The 23,776-nt window shown below is 40.9% G+C and overlaps 1 protein-coding gene across 4 annotated transcripts in view; it reads right to left on the bottom strand.

The window, feature by feature from the left end:
• Nucleotides 1-23,171, bottom strand: part of CHST15 (carbohydrate sulfotransferase 15) — a 129,545-nt gene extending 106,374 nt beyond the window's left edge. The window contains exon 1 of one of the 4 annotated variants that reach the window (XM_020964083.2): nucleotides 22,985-23,171. The gene's annotated coding sequence lies outside the window, so the exon portion shown is untranslated. Of the gene's footprint in view, nucleotides 1-20,778; nucleotides 20,894-22,474; nucleotides 22,624-22,984 lie in introns of those variants that run through there. The other 3 variants (XM_020964080.2, XM_020964081.2, XM_078151010.1) reach the window with 3 other exon arrangements.
• Between the last annotated feature and the right edge of the window lie 605 nt (nucleotides 23,172-23,776).

The following is a 23,776-nucleotide window of genomic DNA, read 5'->3' as shown; positions in this document are numbered from 1 at the left end:
TATAGGTTACTTCTCATAAGGAGCTTCTTCAGAACCACCTCTAAATCCAATCTCCTCATTTCATTTATAAAAGAACTGAGATTAAGAGAATTTGAATAACTTACCCAAGATCTCCCAGCTTCACAGCAGCAGACCTAGAACTAGACCCCAGGTTGACAGACTCTCAGGCCAGCTCACTCTCTCCCTAACCACTCTCCCTTCAGGAGTACACCAAGAAAAAATTACATCTGGGTTTACTTACGACCAAACCTACAGTTAAAAGAAGCTGAGACAGACAAAGTATGATGGCAGACAAAGTATAAAATATAAAGTAGGATACCTTTCTCATACCTAACGTGAGCTTTAACTCAAGATGACAAAGGAGTCAATCCTACCTGGGGCAGAAAAATCATAAAGAACAGAAAAGCAATCTTTTCTGTCCTTAGGAGTGTGTGAGGAAAAACACCCAAGCCTATACAAAAAGGACTTGTACATAGAGAGTAAAGTGGAAGGGGAACGGCTGTTGACAGCTCTATGGAGCGTCATGAAGTTCACCCAATTTCGCCTCGTCAAAGTGGTCTAGCGAAGGACTGGATAAGACATGGACAGGACCACAAATCCAAGCGTTCACAGATTCATAAACTCTCCAAAACTGGGAGGGCCTTGTGTCTAGTCCAGTCTGTACTTGGACAACAGCCTCCTCTACAAGATCCCTGAAACATGATCATCTAGTGTCTGACTGAAGACCTCCAATGATGGCGAACTTGGTACCTTTCAAGACACCTGGGTCCGCTATTGAACATCTCCAGGTGAAAGGAAAATTTTCTTGTATATCAAGGCAAAATCTGCCCCTGCAACTTCTACCCATCCATCCACCATCTCTGTTCCACAGCTCCCTCATCTGTTGAAGAGATGGTTCATAGTTCTATCTCTGGCTGCAACAGAACGCTCCCAAGTACAGAAACTCTAAGGGCCAATGGGAAAGATGAATGGATGGGCCAGATTTTTCATGCCTCCTGTGTTTCTTTTGCCTGTGAGTCTCTACAAATACAACTGCTGTAAATAAGGTCCTGCATTTTAAAAAAAAATTTTTATTTAGTCCTAAGTCTGCAACTTGCAGTCTTAAGAGACCACAGCCCAGAGCCAGCATATCACACATAGGCCTTAACACAGGTTTTCATGACTTGTGGACAAGCTCGCTCTCTCGTGCTCTCTCTCTCTCTCTCTCTCTCTCTCTCTCTCTCTCTCTCTCTCTCTCTCTCTCTCTCTCTCTCTCTCTCTCTCTCTCTCTCTCTCTCTCTCACCAACACATAATCCCACACTAACTTCTGTGTTTAGATGAAGAAAAGTGACAGCCCTGAAGGATAAAGAACAGGGAAAATATGGGCCTTCTGAGGTCTTCTCAACTACTCTACAGAGTTCTCCCCATCTTTTCTGGGGCATTTTGGTTATATCACACATGCTGATACTTTAGTCAATTGCAATTTAATTTACCCCTTTATCCTGTGATTAGAGAAGGCATTTTCAGAGTACCCAGAAAATGTACTACTTGCCTTCAGGCAAGTCACTTTCACCTCCAAGTTCTGAAGATTCATCTGGTAAAGCATCTTCTCGTAGTATTTCTATCTCTGACTGCAAGAAAATTCACTCCAGTACAGTAACTCCATTAGGAACAGACAAGCTAAATTCATATTTTATACCTCTCTTGTCTACAAATCTCTTATAAGCACACAGACTATAAATGTAGCCTTATATTTCTTACTAATGAGAAAAATGCAGTGACCAGATAAGCTATTATCTTCCATCTCTAATGGCTACTTGGGTTATCTTCCCCCCAACTCCATGCTGTTCTTTAAAGGAAAAAACAAATAGGGAGACTCCACTGTTATTCAAGAAATAGATCAAGGTTAACATCACACCATGAGGTCTCTACTGGCCTTGAAGTTTCTAGAAGTCTATGATTCTATTCTCCATCTTTTAAGAGTTAGGGTATAATAACGAAAAAGAGCCCTGAACTGAGAGTCAAGAAACCTGGCTTCAGGTTCTGACTCCAACACTTTAGCAGTTATGACACCATGGGTACAAGTCATTTAACATCTCTGAGGCTCAGTTTCCCAGAGATGACAGATAGACAGGGAAAGAGAAAGAGAGAGAGAGAGACAGACAGACAGACAGACAGACAGAGAGACAGAAGCAGATAGCAAGCTTTTATTAAGTGCTCACTATGTACCAGAAGCTGTGCTGGAGATACAAATGCAAACAAGCAAAACATTCCCTGCCCTCATGATGCTTACATTGTAATGGGAGAACACAACACATAAAGGGGGACTGGAAAGTAAGAGAAAAGAGGGAAAAGTATCCTGAGAAAGTCTAGGCATACATGAGTTAAGGCAAACAGTGGCACAAGATGCGCATAATGTACCCAAGAGTTGTTGCTATAACACATGAAATGCTATATAAATGAGTTATTTTTATTTTTCTTTCCTCTACCATAATTTCCTATATGACCTTGGGGAAGCAGAATTGTATAATGTAAAGAATACTGAATTGGAGTACAAAAATTTAAGCTTGAATCTTATCTCTGCTACTTTCTAACTGTGTGACATTGGGAAATTTTACCTCTCTGGAAATATATTTCCACACCTGTCTATTGAGGTGGGGTGGACTCAATGCTAAGATCCCCTCCGACTCTAAAATTTCAAATCTTGTGATCCTCCATCGTGGCTGTCTTAAAATAAAATTAACCCCCCCCACCACCCACCACTAGCTTTGACAGTTGATTTAAAAAAATAGATTTTTAAAGATTAGGCTTTTTTTTCTCTCTCTCTGAGTCTTCTTAAAGGAATATTAGATTTAGAATTAAATGGTGATACAAAAATTATCCAGACAGGGCTCAGATTTCAATCACAGACAGCTAGGAAACAGCAGAACAAATAACTGACAAAGCTAGAACAGAAACTAACATTTAGGGCATGTATATATGACATTTCCTGATTTCTCCCTCTCTCTCTCTCTCTCTCTCTCTCTCTCTCTCTCCACACACACACACACACACACACACACACACATCCCTATATTTGTAAGTATAAACACTTTTCCCTTCCAAACCTGTGACTATCATTTTCCTAGTAAGAAAAAGCTATCTAACACTGCACACCAGCAACCCTTCCACATGAAGAACTGCCCACTGAGAGGTTAATGGGTTAATGACCTATCCAGGTTCACACAGCCAATGCTTCAGAGGTAAGACTCTAACCTAGGCCTTCCCAACTAAGCCATCTCTCCATCTACTATGCTAGGACACTTCTCAAAACCTTGCATTAGCAATGTTTCTAAAGGGCCTTATAGTTTATACCCTGGCAGCTAGGTAGCGAAGTGGATAGAGTGCCAGGCCTGGAGTCAGGAAGACTCATCTTCCTGAGTTCAAATCTGGCCTGAGATACTTACTAGCTGTGTGACCCTGGGCAAGTCACTTAACTCTGCTTGCTTCAGTTTCCTCATTAGTAAAAGGATCTGGAGAAGGAAATAGCAAACCACTCCAGTTATATTTGCCAAGAAAACCCTGAACGGGATAATGAAGAGTCAAACAAGACTGAAACGATCAACAACATTTCTACTATCCCTGCCATTTCTACTACAGTCAACTGATCCAGAGAATAAGTTTTACAAACAAAGAGATGGTTGGACTGAAAATAGGCCACAAAATTATTGGTGATAATAAATCTCTGTCAAAAGCCCATTTAGCAAATGTAATTAACTGTTATACTGTTTAAATATAGATATATATAAATATAGTTATATAATCTTATCTTTTTATTTTGCATATATTAATCTGCAATATTTAACATATCACATATTTAAATATATGTACTTAAATATGCCTAACATAGAACAAGGGATGTTACGTATTTTTTTCAGAAATGCAAATATTTACCAAGTAAAAATTATACTAAGAATTTAAGAGTTTGTAACTTAAACACATGCAATAATAACACCAGCTGTTGTATGTATGGCTGTTGGAGAAAGGAAATGAGAGCCACAATGCTTTCATGATTGAATTGTTCTAGCTTATGTTACTGAAACACAATTCTTGAAACAAAGCTGCCACCTTTTTTTTTTTTTGCAATGAAACCATATCTAACACAAGTATTTCTCTAAGGTTATTGTGTCTGAACCAGTTGAATGCGATGGGCACCTTGGTCTGTAATCAGTCAACAAACACTTACTAAGTACTTACTGTGTATTGGACACTGTGCTACGCATTAGCAATACAAAGGCAAGAGCTCTACCCTCACAGAGATCACATTTTAATGGGGGACGTGAAAATACAATCTTGCAATCAATGTTGGTAATTTGTCCTGGAATAATATAGGGGATGGCATAGTAACAAGGTCAGAAATCAGAGGGCTGGCCTTTGTGCCATGGGCCCTCTTATTTACTATATGACTTAGCAAGTCAACTTAAATTCTTTGGGCCTGTTTCCTTGTTGGTAGAACGAAAGTTCCTTCCATCTCTCAGCCTACAAACTCAGCCAGTTCTGCTGTTTCCATCACCATTTAGCTGCATGGCCTTGGGTAAGTCCCTTGATATTTCATATCCCTCATCTATAAAATGGATATAACACCAATATTGTCTATTTCACAAATTTGTTTTGAGGATCAAATATTATTAGGTATGCAAAGCACTTTGTAAATTATAAAGCATTATATGCATGTCATTATGATTATTATGTATCTGGGGAGACAAGCGGCATTTGCAACAGATATTTCTCCTAGAAGACAGCTATATAATAGGTCAGTTGTTTGTTGGTCTTTAAATCAGGCAGGCAGCTATCTTCATGACTTCTTGCAAATTAGTTTGTAAGAAAAATGTGGGAAACAAAGCCAATGCAACCAAGATTAGAAAGGAAACAGAAAGATGGGAAACAATTTTTACAGCCAGTGTCTCTGATAAAGGCCTCATTTCTAAAATATATAGAGAACTGACTCAAATATATAAGAATACAAGTCATTCCCCAATTGGTAAATGATCAAAGGCTATGAACAGGCAGTTTTCAGATGAAGAAATTAAAGCTATATACAGTCATACAAAAAATGCTCTAAATCACTATTGATTACAGAAATGCAAAACAAAAAACAACTCTGAGGTACCACATCACACCTATCAGATTGGATATTTAATATGACAAAACAGGAAAATCATAAATGTTAGAGAAGATGTGGGAAAACTGGAATACTAATGTATTGTTGGTAGAGTTGTGAACTGATCAAACATTCTGGAGAGCAATTTGGGATAAATAAATAAATAAGTGCATACCCTTTGAGCCGGCAATATCACTTCTAGGTCTGAATCCCAAAGAGATCATAAAAATGGGAAAAGAGCCCACATGTACAAAAATATTTATAGCAGCTCTTTTTGTGGTAGCAAAGAATTGGAAATTGAAGGGATGCCCATCAACTGGAGAATGGCTGAACAAGTTGTGGCATATCAATGTAATGGAATACTAATGTTCTATAAGAAATGATGAGCAGGCAGACCTCAGAAAAACCTGGAAATGAATGTACTGATGCTGAGTGAAGCAAGCAGAACCAGCAGAACATGGTACACAGTAACAGCCACACTGTGACTAACTTTGATAGACTTGGCTCTTCTCAGCAATTCAAGGATCTAAGACACCTCCCAAAGACTCATGATGGAAAATGCTACCCACAGCCAGAGAAAGAACTGTGGAGTCTGACTGCAGATCGAAGCCCACTATTTACTCTCTTTTTTTGTTATTTCCTTTTGTTTCTTCTTTCTTGTGGTTTCTCCCTTTGGTTCTAATTCTTCTTTACAACATGACTAATGCAGAAATAAAAAAAAAGAAAAGAAAAGAAAAATAAAATAAAATAAAGTAAAAATGTAGAAAGCAAGGTTGATAGCTATTCACCATCCCAATTCAGACCAAGTACATTCTGCCAAGATGATTCTTCTTGAATATGAAGCCACCTGAGTAAAGGGGGTGTGGTTTCCTGGAGAAAGCTCTGGGTTCAGGGTTCACTCCAGCTCTAACACACACTAGCTGTATAATCTCCAGGAACTGTTTCTACCATTACCCCCGATCCAGGTAACACGGTCAAAGCTCTTCTTCCTCCCTCTACTTTTAGCTCCCTTATTATGTATTGTCTTTCACCCACTTGAATGTAAGCTCCTTGAGGGCAGCAACTGTCTTTCTTTCTACCTGCATTTGTTTTCCCATTGCTTAGCACAGTGCCTGATACTTAGTAAGTACATAATAAATGCTTAGTAACTGACTGACTGACCCTGGGCAGGTCCCTTCACTTCCACGCATATCAATTTCCTCATCAATAAAATGGTGACACTGTCAGATACCTCCATTTTGCTTGATGGTTTTTCCTTTCTTACAGAAAAGGTTCAATTTGGGAGGGGAAGGGAAAGAAGAAGGTCCCAAAATAAATGACATAAAACCAAAAAGTACCAATAAAGCATTTGGAAAATAAAATCAGTATATGTGGAAGAGAGTTGTGTGTGCTAAGACTGGAAAGGGGCCTTCAATATCGGGCTGCAGATTTTTTTTTTAAACTCACTAACCAATAGAGAGTCACTGACGGTTTTGAAAATGCAGGAATGATAAGGTCAGGTCTGATGGTGTGGCGTAGGAGGCTTCCTGCAGCATCAGGAAAACTGCTCTGTGATCTTTTTGGGCTGCACTGCTGGTGGGGAGTATGAGTAGCAAAGTGCCCCTACCTCCTCCTCCCTAAGCACAAGAAGTAAAATAAACCAAAAATGTCCATGACCTTCTGAAGGAGACTTTATGATCCCTTCAGGTATCCAATGAAAAATACTGCTTGACCTGTACATAAATGTGCCCACTGTAGGGAATTTCTCAGGCTCTCAGCTTGAGTAGGGAGCTCGCTGCAGTATTTCCAGTATGAATGTCAGAGCTTAGTCAAGCTTCTATTCTAACATCTCCCTTTACTGATGGTGAAGCATGAAATACACCTCATGAGAGAGAGGTTATAAACTCTGGATGCCACAAAAGACATATCTTTTCCAACATGCAGATGTGGGAATTTGTTTTGTTTGATTATGAATATTGGTCATAAGGGTTTTGTTCTTCTTTTGCCCTCTACCCCCAGAGCAGGAAGATGATGACAGGCAGGAAGGAAGACATACAGAAAGAGGCAACAGAAAGAAAGACAGAGACTGAGAGAGACAGGGGAGAGACAAAGGAAGGAAGGAAGGAAAGAAGGAAGGAAGGAAGGAAGAAGGAAGGAAGGAAGGAAGGAAGGAAGGAAGGAAGGAAGGAAGGAAGGAAGGAAGGAAGGAAGGAAGGAAGGAAGGAAGGAAAGGAGAGAGAAAGGAAGGAAGGAAGGAAGGAAGGAAGGAAGGAAGGAAGGAAAGGAGAGAGAAAAGAAGGAAGGAAGGAAGGAAGGAAGGAAGGAAGGAAGGAAGGAAGGAAGGAAGGAAGGAAGGAAGGAAAGAAATCATTAAGGCATTCTTTTAAAAATGAAGAGGAAAGAATAAAAAGAATGATAAAAAGAAACAGAGACAAGCTGGGTAGCTTTGAAAGCTACAGGTTGAATATATTTAATATTTTAAAAGAAAAACAAACTGTACATAATAGAGATCTGAAGTCTTATGTGCCACCTTGTATTTCTGTTCTACTACGTATATGGAAATACCTGCTTTCAAGTTTAAGTTCAGAATAAAAAGAAATAAATGGGATGGGGGGGATGAGCACGTGTGCGTGCACGCACGTGAGCATGTGTGCTTTTGAATACATGAGAAGCAAGTGGAAACAACACTGGTCGTGGAGCCTGATGATCTAGGCCAAAGGCATTAAATACAAGGCCTCGGGACCACAACACTTCCAAGTGCACTGAGTACACTGGAACTAGATCAATATGTAATTGGAAAATAGTTAGCAAAATAAATAAAGCTACAATAAAACAAAGATAATATTATGTTTTTAAGCTAAATCAGTACCCAGCCCTCGGGGATCATTATATACAGTTTAGTCTCTACTTGAGTGTGACACCATTGATCTAGGTTATGGTCCTGGGCTCTTACATTTATCAGCTGTATAACCCTGGGCAAGCCACAAAATCTCTGAGTATAAGTTTTCTCATCTGCAAAGTAGGATAATATAATTTGTACTACTTGCCTTGCAGAATCTATAGGGGAAAAGAATTCTGCAAACCTTAAGGCAAGGGTTCTTGACCTTTTTTAATGTCCTGGACTCCTTTGGCAGTTTGATGAATCCTATGAGCCTCTTTGCTCAAAATAATGTTTTTAAATGCATGAAGCACATAGGATTGATTACCAAGGAAACCGCTTATAGTGAAATAAAGTTATCCAAATTTTTTAAATTCATAGATCTAGATTAGGAACACTTGCCTTAAAGGTATAGCCCTGTGATTTCAGCAGCACAGGAAACTCCTGGATAAGGAGACTCTTTCCACCAATACGCATTGGCACCTGCCATTTCTAGTCTTAGAATGCTGCCTTAACCACCGAGAGATTAAGTAGCTTGTCCAGGACCAACAGTCAGGACTTGAATTCAGGTCTTTCAGATCTACTCTCTATCCAATATATCACAATACCTCCAAAACATAAAGCTCTATTTAAATAAGAGCTACTACTAAATTATGATTAATCCTTGCCCATATTTCTCTGTTCAACAACCATCTGAAAGGACTGAATTAAATGGTCTATTAAATACTAATACAGTACTTTACAAACATTAATTCATTTGACCCTCTCAACACTCCTATGAAATGTTATAGGTATTGTTAGGGCCCTTCTACAAATCTGTTATCCCTAAGGTTCAGAGATAGTAATTGACTCACCCAAGTCACACAGCTAATAATTGACAAAGGCTAGACGTGAATCCAGGTCTTGGTTGACTACTAAATCCAACATTCTTTCTACTAATCCGGAAAGATACTAAATAATTTAATTGTAACTTAAGACCAACCCCTAGCAGTGAATGGTTCAATTATCATCCCAATTTCAGAGGGAAGACACTGATTCTCAGAGAAGTCAAAGTGCCTTGATCCAAGTCCAGCAGAAAATTAACAGCAAAGCCTAGAATTACTTTCAGGGCTTTTTCCACCACTCTCTCCTACCACCTGTCAGGGAGACCTTTATACAGAAGTAAACTCCACTTCTACTCCCAATCACAATTTATCAATAACCAAGCAATTTATTTATTTATTAATTTGGGTGAGGCAGTTGGGGTTAAGTGGCTTGCCCAGGGTCACACAGCTAGTGAGGTCCTCCTGACTCCAGGGTCAGTGCTCTAGCCACTGCACCACCTAGCTGCCCCAAAAAGTAATTTATTAAGTGCTTACTATGAGCTAAGTCCTGTGCTAGGTACTGGGATGTATACCCCCCCCAAAAAAAATAAAGAAAGAAAAACAGCCTCGGTTGTCAAGCAACTTGCATTTCTTAAGGAGAAAAAACACACATACATACACACACAGATAACCTACACATATATTTGGCATGTATTATGTCCAAGGAACTAGACTAGGTACTAGATATATGGAAGACATGTGACAAACTACTTGTCCTGAAGGATCTTGCTAGAGTTCTTCGAAGAGAGTGATCATTTTATAAAGAGATCTCAAAATCCAGTAACTTTTTATCAAGTACTACATGCTGCTTACCTGCATCAAATACCACAATGATGTCCCAGAGCTCACAGCCCTTTAAAGGCATCACTTATTCAGAACGGTTGCTAAATAATCACAGCTCAATCCAATTTTAAAAGGCCTACTACATTGACTAATCAAATTTATACGCCAATACGGGACAGAATAAATGCCTCCTTACAAACTTACAGCATCTTTCTCAAATCAGCATAGGCTAAAGATTGATTTCCTGAATGATTTTAGGAATGACATCAGTGAGGGCGACAGGAGAGAAGCGGAGAAGGCTGGAGGCCATGCCATGGAATGATCATTGAAAGGAACAGCACATATAGCTGTCCTCAAGTATTTGAAGGAATGTCATCCAGAAGACAAATTATATTGTTCGGCTTGGTCCCAAATGGCATAACTAGGAGGAGCGGAGGAAATTCCAAGGAGGAAGGTTCTGGCTCACTGCAAAGGGAAATCTTATCAGTGCTGTCCAAAAGGAAAATGGGCTGTGTGGAGAGATAGTGGATGTCCTATCACTATAAGTCTTCTATGGGAGACGTGATGGCAACTTATCAGGGAAAATGGAGAGCCACATGTTAGCCTAGTTAGGTTGAGGTGTTTTCCAGCTCTGGGGCACTGGGATTCTACTTGGCACAGCTAGGGTGAGGTTAGCGGTTCATGGGATTTAGAGCCAGACGAAAGCTTACAGATCATCTCATTCAAACTCCTAATCGTATGATGAAGGACCAAAGAAGTCAGGTAACTTGCTCAAAGTCACAGAGATTAATTAAGAGATTGTTAATAAGTCTTTTAGAGCTATAAGGGGCCTTAGAGCTTTAGTCACACCCTCTTTGTTTTGAAGTTGGGGAAACTGGCCCCCAGAGAGGTTAACTATCTTGCCCAAAGCCACAAAAGCAATAAGCCGCTGAGCCAGAAATTGAGTCCAGGACCCCTGACCTCAAATCCAAGACTGTACATTTCCACTCTAGCAGACTCCCTCCTTAGCATAACTAGTGGCCAAACCACAGGTCTCAACTCAAAATCCTGTGTTCATCCTATCATACTACACTGTCTCTTCCTCCTCGTGGTTAATTTTGAAGTCAAACCATTGTAGACTCACTGCTCACATAAGCCAATACACTACTCCAGTGTTCTGCCACTTATTCCTTTGTAGGGAGGGTTGGGGAAAAGAAAGACAGGGAGTGAGAGGGAGGACAGGAAACATGGGGTAGGTGAGACATATCCCGTCTTCCTGGAGGTTCCACCCTAGTAGGGTAATTATGACATAAATAATGAAATATAGTCAAAGTATTATTGCTTTGTATATTGTGCAAGTGACAGGTGGTGTTTATGTAGCACTTTCAGGTTTGCAAAATGCTTCACTGGGGCAGCTAGGTGGTGCAGTGGATAGAGCACCGGCCCTGAAGTCAGGAGGACCTGAGTTCAAATCCGACCTCAGACCAAAACACTTGACACTTACTAGCTGTGTGACCCTGGGCAAGTCACTTAACCCCAACTGCCTAAAAGCAAAAAAAAAAATGCTTCACAAATATCATCTTATTTTTATTCTGACAACTTGGGGAGGCAGGTGCTATTATTATCCCCATTTTACAGATGAAGAAACTGAAGCAGAAAGAGGTTAAATGATTTGCCCAGGGTCATAACAACAAGTATATGTCTGGGGCCAAATTTGAACTAAGACCTTCTTGACCCCCAAATCCAGGGTTTTATCCACATAACTGTCTAATGTAATTTTCTTTTGAGAACTTTCAATAGAATGAGTTGTCCTGGCTATGAGGTGGCCTGGAACTGCTCAGATTTCCCTGCTTGCTTTCTTGATTGCCACTGCCCTTGAAGAAGGAGGAGGAACATGAGTGAAGTTATTTAAAGATTTTCCTAATGTTTTGGTTGGCTCATCACAAACCCACTGTGATACTGGGACATTCCCTAAAGAACTGAGAATGTACTAATGTACTTGGTATTGGAAGAATGAACCAATGATCTCAATTCAGAGATTCCAGGTAGACAAATACATTCAGCCAGGGTGTGTTTTCTGAAGAGATCATATTTGCCTAGGGAAAATTAGTCTAAGATAATTTCTGTGAAGCTCCTGGACACCAGCATGGTAAAAAGAAAAGACCACTTGGTCTGGAGTCCAGAGGATATGGGATCAGAGCCTCAGCTCTGCCACTGGGTGATACGGGGCAATTCACTTAATGTTTATGGACCTTGGTTTCCTCAACTGTAAAATAAGTGAGTTGAACTAGATGACCTCTAAGATTCCTTTCAGCTCTAAATCCATGACTTTATGACCTATTCTGGGACAAGACAGACATCTTTTTAAAAAAATTTATTTGTTTTATTTTTAATTTATGAAATAAAACAAGCATTTCTATAACAATGTAAAAAAGATGATTGCACATGAAACTGCAAATCTATTATGTACAATGTTTTTATTCCCTTTAAATATATAATAAAGTTGTCAAGTAATTCGTTTCCTTTTTTTTCCTTCCACTCCACCCCCAGAGATGGCTACCATTAAACCCAGGAACTACATAAACAAAATCACAAAAAAAAATTTTTTTACAAATGAGTTAGAGGTCTTTTACAGGAATATACTGCCAGACACAATCCTTTGGTAGATCAGCTTTATTTAATTGTTTCTTTTTCTTTTCTTACATGAGAAGATTCATGGGGGGCTGACAATATACATCAGGAATGACTGCAAGGCTTTTTAAAAAGGCATCAATAAAACTAAAATTTCCATGCCAATCAGCAGTCATTACCAATCAGGGAAATTAAGGAAAGATTCACAAAAGAGGCAGCATTGAGGACTTAAGCACAGTTGGGAGCAGGAAGCAAAGACGCAGGAAAGCATGAGGTTTATGTAAGAGGTGGCAGGTACTCTTAAGTTTCTTGCAGCTCTGAGTATATAGAGGAAACTACTGTGAAATAAGGATGGAAAGGCAAGGTTGCCCTAGAATGTGGAAGGCCTTGATTGACAAGCTAAGGAGGGTGAATTTGACAGGGTAGGCCGACAGGGAACTGAAGGGAACATGCAGAGTATCATGTTTGGACCCAGTCTGTCTGACACATAATCTGGCTGCAAGGTGAGGTATGAATCGGGGTAGGAGGGTAGAAGAATGGAGGTCTGTTAGCAAGCATTACTCAAGACAAACGATAATGAGGGCTAGCACTAAAGTAGGGGCAATAAGAATGGAGCAAACGGGATAGATGTAAAAGATATTAATGGAAGAGAATGGACAATATTGTGAATGACTGGATATAGAAGGTGAGGGCAATGCAAAGAGCCAATGATAGCTTTGGCCTTCCTTGACGCTCATTTCTGTAAATCCTCTTTTAACTCCCCTCTTCCTTTTTTTTCTTCTCTCCCTTCCTGAACTCCCAATGTTATATTCTTCCAGCGGGCACATTTCCGCAGCAACAGAATGGATATGGTAATTGTTTTGTTGTTAGTTTGAGATTTACACTAATCAAATTAAACAAGTAATTGTCCCCATGATGAGACAGTTCACCCAAAATGTCATCAGTATGTCATGCTTTAGCAAAGAGAAAATTTCAATTTTAGAGAAGTTTTGTTGGTTTTCCACAAAATCTGATAAGCAGAGGAATTACTATTAATTAATCAAACAATCAACAAGATGTATTAAGCACCACTAGGTAACAGGCACCAGGTCTTTATACCCTAGGAGTGAAAAAGACAAAAAATGACAGAGGCCCCTATCTTCAAGGCAATTGTGTCCTATGAGGGGAGAAAATGTGTGCATATGTAAGCATATGCAGAACACAGAAATGCAGGTTAGCTTTCAAGGAGGGCACAATCAGCTAGGAAATGGCTCATGTGGCATTTGAGTTCAGGTTTCAAGGAAAATGAGGGACTTGATGATCTCAAAGTGAAAAAGAAGAACATTGTAGGGATGGGGGCCAACCAGAACAAAGACACAGAGAATGGAGATAGGTGTCATGAATGACAAACAAGAAGGCAGCCAATGGGGCTATCCTGGAGAGGAGCAGTTCTTAACCTTTTGGCATGTGTCATGAACCCCTCTGTCTGTCTGATGAAGCTGATGCTCTCCTTCTCCAAATGATGACTTTAAATGCATAAAATCAAATAAAGAGGATTACAAAGGAAACCAATTATATGGAAGTACAGTTATCAAAATATTTAAAAACCAGATTCACAGATCTCAGGTTAGGAATTCTGGCTCTAGAGTATTAGAAAGGGAGTAAAGTATAATAAAGCTGGGAAGAGAGGTTGAGGTCAGGTTTTGTTTTAAATGCCAAACTAAAGAGGCTACATTTGATACTAAGGGCAATAGGGAGCCAGTGGAATTTATTGAGCAGGGACGTGACGTGATCAGACCCGTATTTATGGAAAAATCACTTTGGCAACTATATGAAGTATGGATTGAAGAAGGCAGAGACTTGATTCAGGAAGAATAACGAAGGAGTCATTTCGAAAGTCCTTTTGAGAGATGGTGAGGGCCTGAACTCTCATAAGGCAAGAAGGGGATCAGATTTGAAGATGCAGAGATAGAAATGAAAAGATGTGACAACTGAGTACGTATGTAGAATGGGGAATGAGGAACAAAGGATAACACTACGATTGCAAATCTAGAAAACTGGAAGTATGGTAGTGCCCTTCAGGGGAAAAATTAGAAGAGAGGTGGTGTAGGGGGGAAAAGAGAATGAATTCCCTATTGAACAGGGTTGAGTTTAAGATGTCTATTGGACACCTAATTTACATATAAATTATAGGTGTATATACAATATACATATATGCATGTATATATACACATATATAGTGAACACACAGACATACATGTGGTTGAAGCTGTAATAGCTTGAAAGAGCACTAAGACTATGTTTGTGCATATATATATATATATATACATAGATAGTATGTGCGAATACATCTAATTTACATATGATACATGTGTACACACATATATACATGTATGTTTGTGTATTGTAGTACACCGGGACATCCATGCGGTTGAATCTTTAATAGTTTGAAACTTCTGAAAGACTTTAGGGACACCGTGTATGTGTGCATGTGCGTGCATGTGTGTCTACCTGTCTGCCTGCCTAGGCATGATAAACTCATGGGAACTGATGAAATCACCAAGTGTGAAATGAATAGAAAGAGAAGAGAAGAAGGCCCAAGACACAGCCTTGGACTCTACCCATAATTAAGGTGCAGAATATGGATGCTGAGCCAAATGAATAGTTGAGAGAAGTAGAGAGAGAACCAAGAGAGCTCAGGGTCATGAAAACCCAGAGAAGAGAGATAAATACTCAGGAAGAGAGGATGATGAAGCATAGAAAGTGAATCTGAATGGTCAGGAAGAGTAAGTCCTGAGAGAAGGCCATCAGATTTGGTAATGAAGGTATTATTAGTAACTTTAGAGAAAATAGTTCCAGTTGAGTAAGGAGGTTGGAAGCCAGACTGGGAAAGTTTGGGAACTTGAGAGAAAGCAGAGACAATGTATAGGCAGCTTTTTCTAGAGTTTTGCCGGTGGGGGGGTGGGGGGGTGGGAGAGGGATCTAAGATGATTTTGGGGGACGGTAAGATATAGTGAGGGCATTTAAAGAATGGAGGTTACCTGCACAGCAGGGAAAGAACTAGTCAGTATAGAGAGACTGAAGATTAGGGAGATGGAATACTTGTAGAGTTGATTGATCTGCATAAGAAAACAAGAGGGGATGGAATCTAGGTATAGAGAGAGAGGTTGGCTTCGGAGGGAGAAGGGTCACTTCTTTATCAGAGACTGTATTAAAAGAAGACAGAACAGGGGATGAGGTCAAGGCATTTTGAAATTTATAGAAGGGGAGAATATGGCTCCCTCAGCAAATTCATTTTATCCTCACATCTGCACTAAATCAATCTTCCAGGTAAGTAGAATTCAAATTTAGCATCCTCTCTTATTTTATAGATCAGAAAATGGGGTAAGTCAGTTCCCACAGGCCATTCAAAGAAGATGCCCCTTGGCCTAAATCAATTTATTTGAAAAGCACCCAGAGACCATTTTTAAAATCTGACATTTAAATAGATTTTACCTTTGTATTTTAAAACTAAGTTTATTCTCCAGAAAATGTAACAAGTTCTACAAATGCAGCTTCCAAAAGACATCAAAGAAATTTTAGGGAACACTGATGCCAACCATTATAAATGGCTGTGTGGCATAGTGGAAAGAGCCCTGAATTCATAATCAGGCTATTTGTGTTTAAATCCAGTCTCTGCTTCTTTCTCCTGTATGACCTTGGACAAGAAGTATAACCTCTCTGGGCCTCAGCTTCCTCAGCATCTGTAAAATGAGGGAGTGAGGCTTGATGGTTTCCTCTAGCTCTAAAAGTCATATACTATTATTCTAGTACAGATTGGAGCATGAGACAGTAAAGATATAAGGGGTCAGCTGCTGGTTAGGGCTAATTCACCTCATTTACAGTATAGCTTGCAGGAGGCCAAAGATGAGAGAGGCAGCATAAGTTATGGTGAACTTTTGTGAAATGAATACTGAGAATGATCACTAGTTAATGCGTCTTTTATCTTTCATATTCAACATACATTGTTTGGGGGCTTAGCTGGACCTGGAGTCAAAAAGGCCTGAGTTCTGAAATTCCAGCTTCAGACACTTACCAGTTGTATGACTCTGAACAAGTCATTTAACCAACATCTGCCTCAGTTTCCTTATCTGTAAAATGGGGATAATAACAGTACTTAGCTTCAAGGGTTTTAATCAGGGTAAAAATACGATCATATCTGCAAAGTATTTTACAGCCATTAAAGTGCTACATAAATGCTAGTTGTTGTTGTTGTTGTTGTCCTGTGCCTGAAATTTTGCAATACAAATTTGTTCCCTTTTAGGCATAATCAGGCATTTGAGTTACTGTGCCACCAATTCAGTCCTTTCCACTGCTCTGTGTTAATAAATAGAAAGGAAGGAAGGAAGGAAGGAAGAGAAAGAAAGGAGGGAAGGAAGAAGAGAAGAAAGAAAAAGAAGAAAGAAAGAAAGAAGAAAGAAGAAAGAAGAAAGAAGAAAGAAAGAAAGAAAGAAGAAGAAAGAAAAGAAGGAAAGAAAGAAAGAAAGAAAGAAAGAAGGAAAGAAAGAAAGAAAGAAAGAAGAAAGAAAGAAGAAAGAAGAAGGAAAGAAAGAAAGAAAGAAAGAAAAGAAAGAAAGAAAGAAGAAAGAAAGAAAGAAAGAAAGAAAGAAAGAAGAAGAAAGAAGAAGAAAGAAAGAAGAAGGAAGAAAGAAAGAAAGAAGAAAGGAAGAAAGAAAGAAAGAAAGAAGAAGGAAGGAAGAAGAAGAAGAAGGAAGGAAGGAAGGAAAGGAAGGAAGGAAGAAAGAAAGGAAGAAAGAAAGGAAGAAAGAAAGGAAGAAAAAGAAAGAAAGAAGAAGAAAGAAAGAAAGAAAGAAGAAGAAAGAAAGAAAGAAAGAAAGAAAGAAAGAAAGAAAGAAAGAAAGAAAGGAGAATAATATAATTTCTCCATTCTTCTAATAGGCAGCAGTAGTGAACACATGAGATGCAGTTAGAAGACCCTGGGTATAAGCACCTTTACTGCTTACTTCAAGCAATGCAGTTTAGAGCTCAGTTTCCTTATATCAATCAATCAATCAATCAACTAGCATTTATTAAGCACTCATCCATGTGCCAATATATGTACTATATATTGTGTAACATGCTAATACTGTGCTAATATATGTACAATGGATAATTACTGTACTCTACTCTTATGCAGATCAAATGAGTTAATGTCAGCAAAAGGCTTTAAAAACCTTGAATCAATACATAAAAATAAGTTGCTATTGGGGGAATAATGGTGGCTACTCTACCTACTTGTGCTGAGAATCAGATGGGACAATGTATGTGAAAGGATTTAAGGTTACACAGATTTAATATACCCATACATTGCCTAGGCAGTATAACCAAACAGAGAGTGGGCTGGCCTTGGAGTCAGGAAGATCTAGATTCCACGTCAGTCTCTGACACCCAGTGGCTGCCAGATTCTGGGCAAATTATTTAATGTAGTAGTGCCCTAGGCGACTCTTTAAAACCTAGAGAACAAATCTATATTGGTACAGGGAGTTTCCTCACTCAAAATTCCCTATACCAAAACCACAGGTCTAGCTAATTTCTAAATTTCCTAAGTAGGGAACGTGAATGGATTAAAAAACTAGGCAGATTAAACAGTGGTGAAAAATTCAGTGATGTGTCTTTCCTTAAGTTTGACTTTTTGCACCCTTACATTCTGGGGCACATTAAATTAATCTAAATATTATTTCTATTCTCGATTCACAATTTTAGGTTTAGGGTTTCCTGTGATTTTAAACAATCATAAATGAGTTCTTTTCCATGTTATTTTACTAAGGCATCACAAAACTGATCCTTCAACCTCTCATAAAAGGCATTCCTTCATTTTGGCATTTGGACAAATCTCCCTGCTTTTGGCATGCAAAAAGCCCAAGGACTCTTTTGACTTTGCCCACAGAGTATGAAATAGCTCTAGGAATGGAGAAGAAAGATGGAAGCTTTTACAGCATCAGAAGTGACAGCATGTGGATCATTAGCAGGGGCAGATTGTTTTAAGCCTGTTACACTATAGTAATCAATGAAAAGCAACCAATTTCTGTGTACTACATATTTCCAAACATGCTTTCTTCCCTTCTACATTGCTATTGTTAATATTACACACTGATTTACTGATGCTATACCTACCATAAAAGAAAACTTGTCCCGAGCATAGACTGGAAGAAAGATTTGGACCTGAGCTCAAGGTTCAAATCCTGATTTCTCCTTTGTTGCCTGTGTGACCTTGGGTAAGTCACTTACCCTACTGTTTATTTATAAAATGAAGAAGCTGGACAAGATGACTTTTAATGTCTCTTCCAGCTCTAAATTCTATTATTCTATGATCAATAATATTCACCGTTAATAAATAACACTTAAAAAGACATTCAGTAACATGTTTAATATGGTGGATCACAAGACTAAAGTATAGTTGAAAGATACTTGGACCTGGCTAGAATCAGAACATTTAGGTAGCTGAACAGCATATGAACTCAGGCAAGTTTAGGCTATGAATAATTGTCTGGAAAAAGTTAAGCTCTAATAAATAGCCTTTGAATGTAACTGCTTCCAGTTCTGTACCTCAGTTTCCTCACCTCCAAAATGGAGATATACTTTCAATATCTACAAGTATAGAACTTTATTTTTTTTGTCTCGTGCCAGTGCAGCAATATATGTATAAATTCTTTGTAGCCCTAAAAATTACACAATTATGATTCAATCAGAAAGGGACCTGAGGGTTCACCAGTCTAGTCTAACTCCCTTATTCTATTGATGAGGAAGTCAAATCCCAGAGAGGTGGTGACTTGCCCAAGGTCACATAGGCAGGCAGTGACAAAACTTGAATTGGAACTCCGAATTTCTAATTCTAAAACCAGCACTCTCAGCTATTATTTGTCCTCACTCCAGTACTACCTGGATGGATTGCTATGGACAAGCTATTGCTGTTCTCTGAGGTTCAGCTTCCTCCCCTTTAAAACCAAGGGGTAGCCTGTGATCTGTAAATTGAAAATCCTGAAGACACTACCACTCCTTTCATTCACACTAGATGAAGAAAGTCATTACCAGTTAGAACTTCTGGAAGTCTAAGAATTAAATACAATGACAAACCAAATTGGGGGGAAAAAGTGTAACAATTTAAATCATTTTCACAAATTTGAGATCAGCATCCAAAGGCTTCCAATGAGCTTCCAATTTACTCCTGAAAATCTCATCCCATTAACTCATGAAATAGGAATGACAATAAAAGGAATCTCTTTGTTAGGGAACAAAGCTGTCATACTATCCCACAGCCAGCCAATGATAGGAAGTGCAAGGAGAGAAGGATTATAAGGGAGAGGCTGTGAAGTTTAGGCTGTGATAAGTTGCCTGAAAAGAGTCAAGCCATAATAAGTTGCCTTTGAACCTAAATGCCTCCTCAGCAAATGCTCTTTGAAGAATCTATTTCAGACTGCCAGCAGCCTGCATTTCAGGACTATTCTTCACAATCTCAAATATGCATTACGAAGCAGGGGTAACTGTTTCTCAGTCAAAGAGGAAAGAGAGGGAGGAAAATGCTTTAGGTAAGAATTATAGCTAATGTCTGCTGATACCATACATACTCTGTGTGTGTGTGCGTGTGTGTGTGTGTGTGTGTGAGAGAGACAGACAGACAGACAGGCAGACAGACAGAGACAGAGAGAGAGAGACAGAGAGAGAGAGAGACAGAGAGAGAGAGAGGTTCAAGGCAGCTTGGTGTGGTGAATAAGTCTTGAAGACAGGACAACTGAATTCAAGTTTTTCCTCAGATATAAACTAAACTGGGTGACCGCGGGCAAATTGTCTGGTCTCTCAATACCCCCCAGTCAACTTTCTAAAGCCATAAATTACAGAGGAGTTGTAGATCTGAATCAGTAGAAGGTATTTCCACACTAGAAGTTCTCCCCATCAATGAAACCATGTGTTCAGATATAGAATATCCATCCATCCATCCATCCATCCATCCATTCATCTATCTATGTACCTATCTATCCATCCATCTATCCACCCACATCTATCCATCCATCCATCTATCCATTCACATCTATCTATCTATTCATCCATCTGTCTATCTATCTATTCATCCATCTATCCATCTATCTCTGTCATTCATACATCTCTTAAGGCTGAGGTCAAATAATTGTGTAAATATATGTTATTTATACATACTTACATAAATATATATTTATACACTTAAATATAGATATATACACATGTGTAAATGACATGTACACACACACTGAATAGTTATCTAATGGTTGATATATATAAATATATATCATATATACATGCACACACACATAAATGTGTTTCTATGGTGGTAAAGTATTGTATACATGCATGTGTGTGTATATTGTGTTTTATATCATATAGACATATAAATAATTTATCTATACAGTATACATGCCTGATTTCCCACCACTCTATATTATATATAACATACAGTATATACCTAGTTCATATGCATGCACACAACACAACACATATATTATGGATGTATAAATACCCACATACTGAATGAGTTAAAACTGATCAGTCAATTCACCTCAGTTCAGAAGGCATTCCCTCCTAAGGCTGTGGTATCACTTCATACATTTTGATGACTTGGTTCTTAGGTTCCCCTCACAATTTGTTGAAAAGTAAAAATAAAACAAAAATTCCTGAGTCAGCGCCACGGAGACCCTCTTTCACTCCTCAACACATTCACCTCTCCCACTCCCTCCCCTCCCATCTAATTCTTCATGCTCTGCCTCCATTCAGTAAAGATGCTGCCACATCTTACCCCACTGAACGCTGCCCCCCAAATCCCAGAGATCAACTAGGGATACCGCAGCCGCTGCGGATCTATTCAAGCCGCTCAAGCTTCATTAGGAAGATAGGGACCCTGCGCAGTGGAGGAGCGAGGAAGGGAGTGTAGGAGGGAAAGGAAAGGGAAGTGCAAGGGGGGGGGGAGAGTAGAATGGAGAGGGAGGGAAGAGAGCAAAAGTTCACAGCCCTTCTGCTTTTTCAGTAGAACAATCTAGTTAACCTGGGAACAACATAATCAGGGAGAAAGCTCCTTCCTGGCCTCTAGGCTACCCATTGGGTTAAGGTTATCAGTAGCGTGCCAAGGCTTTAGGGCAGAAACTCTCCAATCCAGCAGACCTCTGCTCCTTGGGAAGTGAGATTCCGCCAGGCACCAAGGCTCAGGGACACTCCTAATCCCTTCCCACCCCCCATTCCTCCTGTCTCCTCCCCATCCTTCCACGAGAAATTAAACGAGAGCAGGACTGCTTAATTTTTGTCTCAGTATCCCTGCACCTAGCCCTGTGCCTTCTATTCCAATTCAGCTCCATACAACAAGCATTGGTAAGGGCCAACTACCTGCCAGGCAGGTTTAGTCACCGGGAGCACAAAGACCAATCGCCTATGCTGTGTACTTGACACATAGTACCCGCCCTTAATCTATATAGCACGTTAGCGTTTATAAAGAGCTATGCAAACATCTCGTTTGATTCTCACAACAACCCTGGGAGGCAGGCGCAATTATTATCCTCATTTTATGGATAAGGAAATTGAGGCAGACAGAGGTGAGCTTTACAAACATTACTTCATTTGATCCATACAACAACCTTGATAGGTAGGTAGGTGCTATTATTATCTCCACTTTACAGATAAGAAAATTGAGGCAGACATCAGTTAAGTAACTTGCCAGGGTTACTAAGTGTCTGAGGTTAATTCTGAATTCAGGGCTTCCAGATCCAGGCTTCAGCCTTCTATCCAATATGCCACCTAGTTAAATGCCTGTAGCAAGGATTTGAAATGAATTCGAATGAATTCCCTTCTTTCCGACCTACGCCTAGTCCTCAAGATCCCCTATGTTTTCCAGTCCTAGCCCCACCAGCAGCAGACGTCCTAGATCTTGAGGGGATCTCTGAGTAAAGAGAGAATTCACTCCGCCCAGGAAAAGCGAGTCACCTCGCTATTAATCCAGGGGAAAAGAGGAACCCACGTTTGGGACTCCTCCTTCCGAGGAAACGCAATTCTGTCAAAAACGCGCGTGACGTTAGAGGGGGACCTGAGGGTGAATGGGGAGGATGTGAAGGAGAAAAGGGAAGAGAAGAGGAGGAGGAAAGCTGGGAGCGCCTGCCGGTAACTTCTCACCAAGTGCGTTTTGCCCTCCCCAGCCTCACCACGCATTCTTCAAGAAGCAGCGGGATACTCGGCGCTCTGCCCAAGCACCAGGCACCCATTGCACTCACTCTGAGACGCTCGGAAAGCTGCCCCGAGACTGAAAACATGCAGCTCCAAGCCTGGAGTTGGTCCTCCTGTCCTGGGGGCAAAGCAGGAGGGAAAGCAGCAACTTCCCCAGGGCACCCACAGTTCTTCAGAGCCACTCCGTCCCCAGTCCCCAAAACAGCCTCAGTTAACCCACTCTGCTGTCCATCCCCAACAGGCCAGGCCAATCCGCACCCTCCACCCCGCCCCCCACCCCCCATGACCTGGGGCCGCCCACTAGGAATTCTCAGCCTGGTCCCGCCACCCGCGCGCGCGTTCATTCCGCGGATCTAGAAGGAGGATCGATGCTCTCTGAACCATCCCCTTCCCCGGTCCCCACTTTTTCTCCTCTCCAGTCCGTATGCCCCACGATGGGTATGCCCCTCTTGTCCCGCTGGACCCCTCATCCAGCCCTACTTAATCTCTCTCCCGGCTTCCAGGAGAGAATTCCTATGCCTACTCCCGTGTGAGCCCCGAGGACCGCTAAAACTCACTCCATTCAGCTCCAGCTGCCTTCTCCCGGGCGCTTCCCGCAGCTCGGGGAGGGGATGAGCAAGACCAGACCAGGGAGGTTCGCGAGCCCCTTCCCCTCCCCCAAGCGACGTCCTCCCCTGAGCTCAGCTCCTTGCCTCTGGCTGCCTGGAGGAGGACTGCCGGCTAGCCAGGCGCGCGCTCGCGTGCAGCCCCCGGGCGGATCGGGAGATGTGGGTTGGGAGGAAGAAGAGAGGGAGGGAAGGAGGGGGCGGTGCATCGAGGGGGCCGGGGTGGTTCAGACCTGGGTTCTCAGCTCTGCCAACTCCTAAGTTCATTGTCTACGTCCTTAGCCCATAGCTCTAGCCGCTGCTACCGCCGTCTTCTCTGCTGCTGCTGCTGCTGCAGCAGCCGCCGCCGCCGCTGCCACCGCCTCTGCCGCTAGAAGAGTGCGGGTTGGGAGAGGGAGGCTATGCGCACGCAGCCTCGGGTCCCTGTGTCTCCGAGGTGCTCTACAGCCTTGGGGTGTCTGGCTGCGACCGCTGCAGCCACCGCAGCTCCCTCCGGCCGCTGCCTCCCACCCCAGACTTGGAACTGGGCAGTTCTGGCCATCGCAAACCCTGTCCACCCCCACGCACAGTTGCACGGGAAGAAATGCACTGGTTGTGAGTGAGTGTGTGTGTGTATGTGTGTGTGTGTGTGTGTGTTTAATCACTTGTATGTTTTCACTAATTGTGGGTGACGAAACTTGTATCTGGAGTGTGCAAACGGGGCCCCTCATAAAAGCGATCTCGAGTCCCCTTTAAATGCTCCCT

The sequence above is a fragment of the Phascolarctos cinereus genome, unplaced genomic scaffold (genome assembly GCF_003287225.1).
Source record: "Phascolarctos cinereus isolate Bilbo 61053 unplaced genomic scaffold, phaCin_HiC Scaffold_3;HRSCAF=262, whole genome shotgun sequence".
NCBI lineage: Eukaryota > Metazoa > Chordata > Mammalia > Diprotodontia > Phascolarctidae > Phascolarctos > Phascolarctos cinereus.
This window is presented reverse-complemented; position numbering and strand designations above follow the sequence as displayed.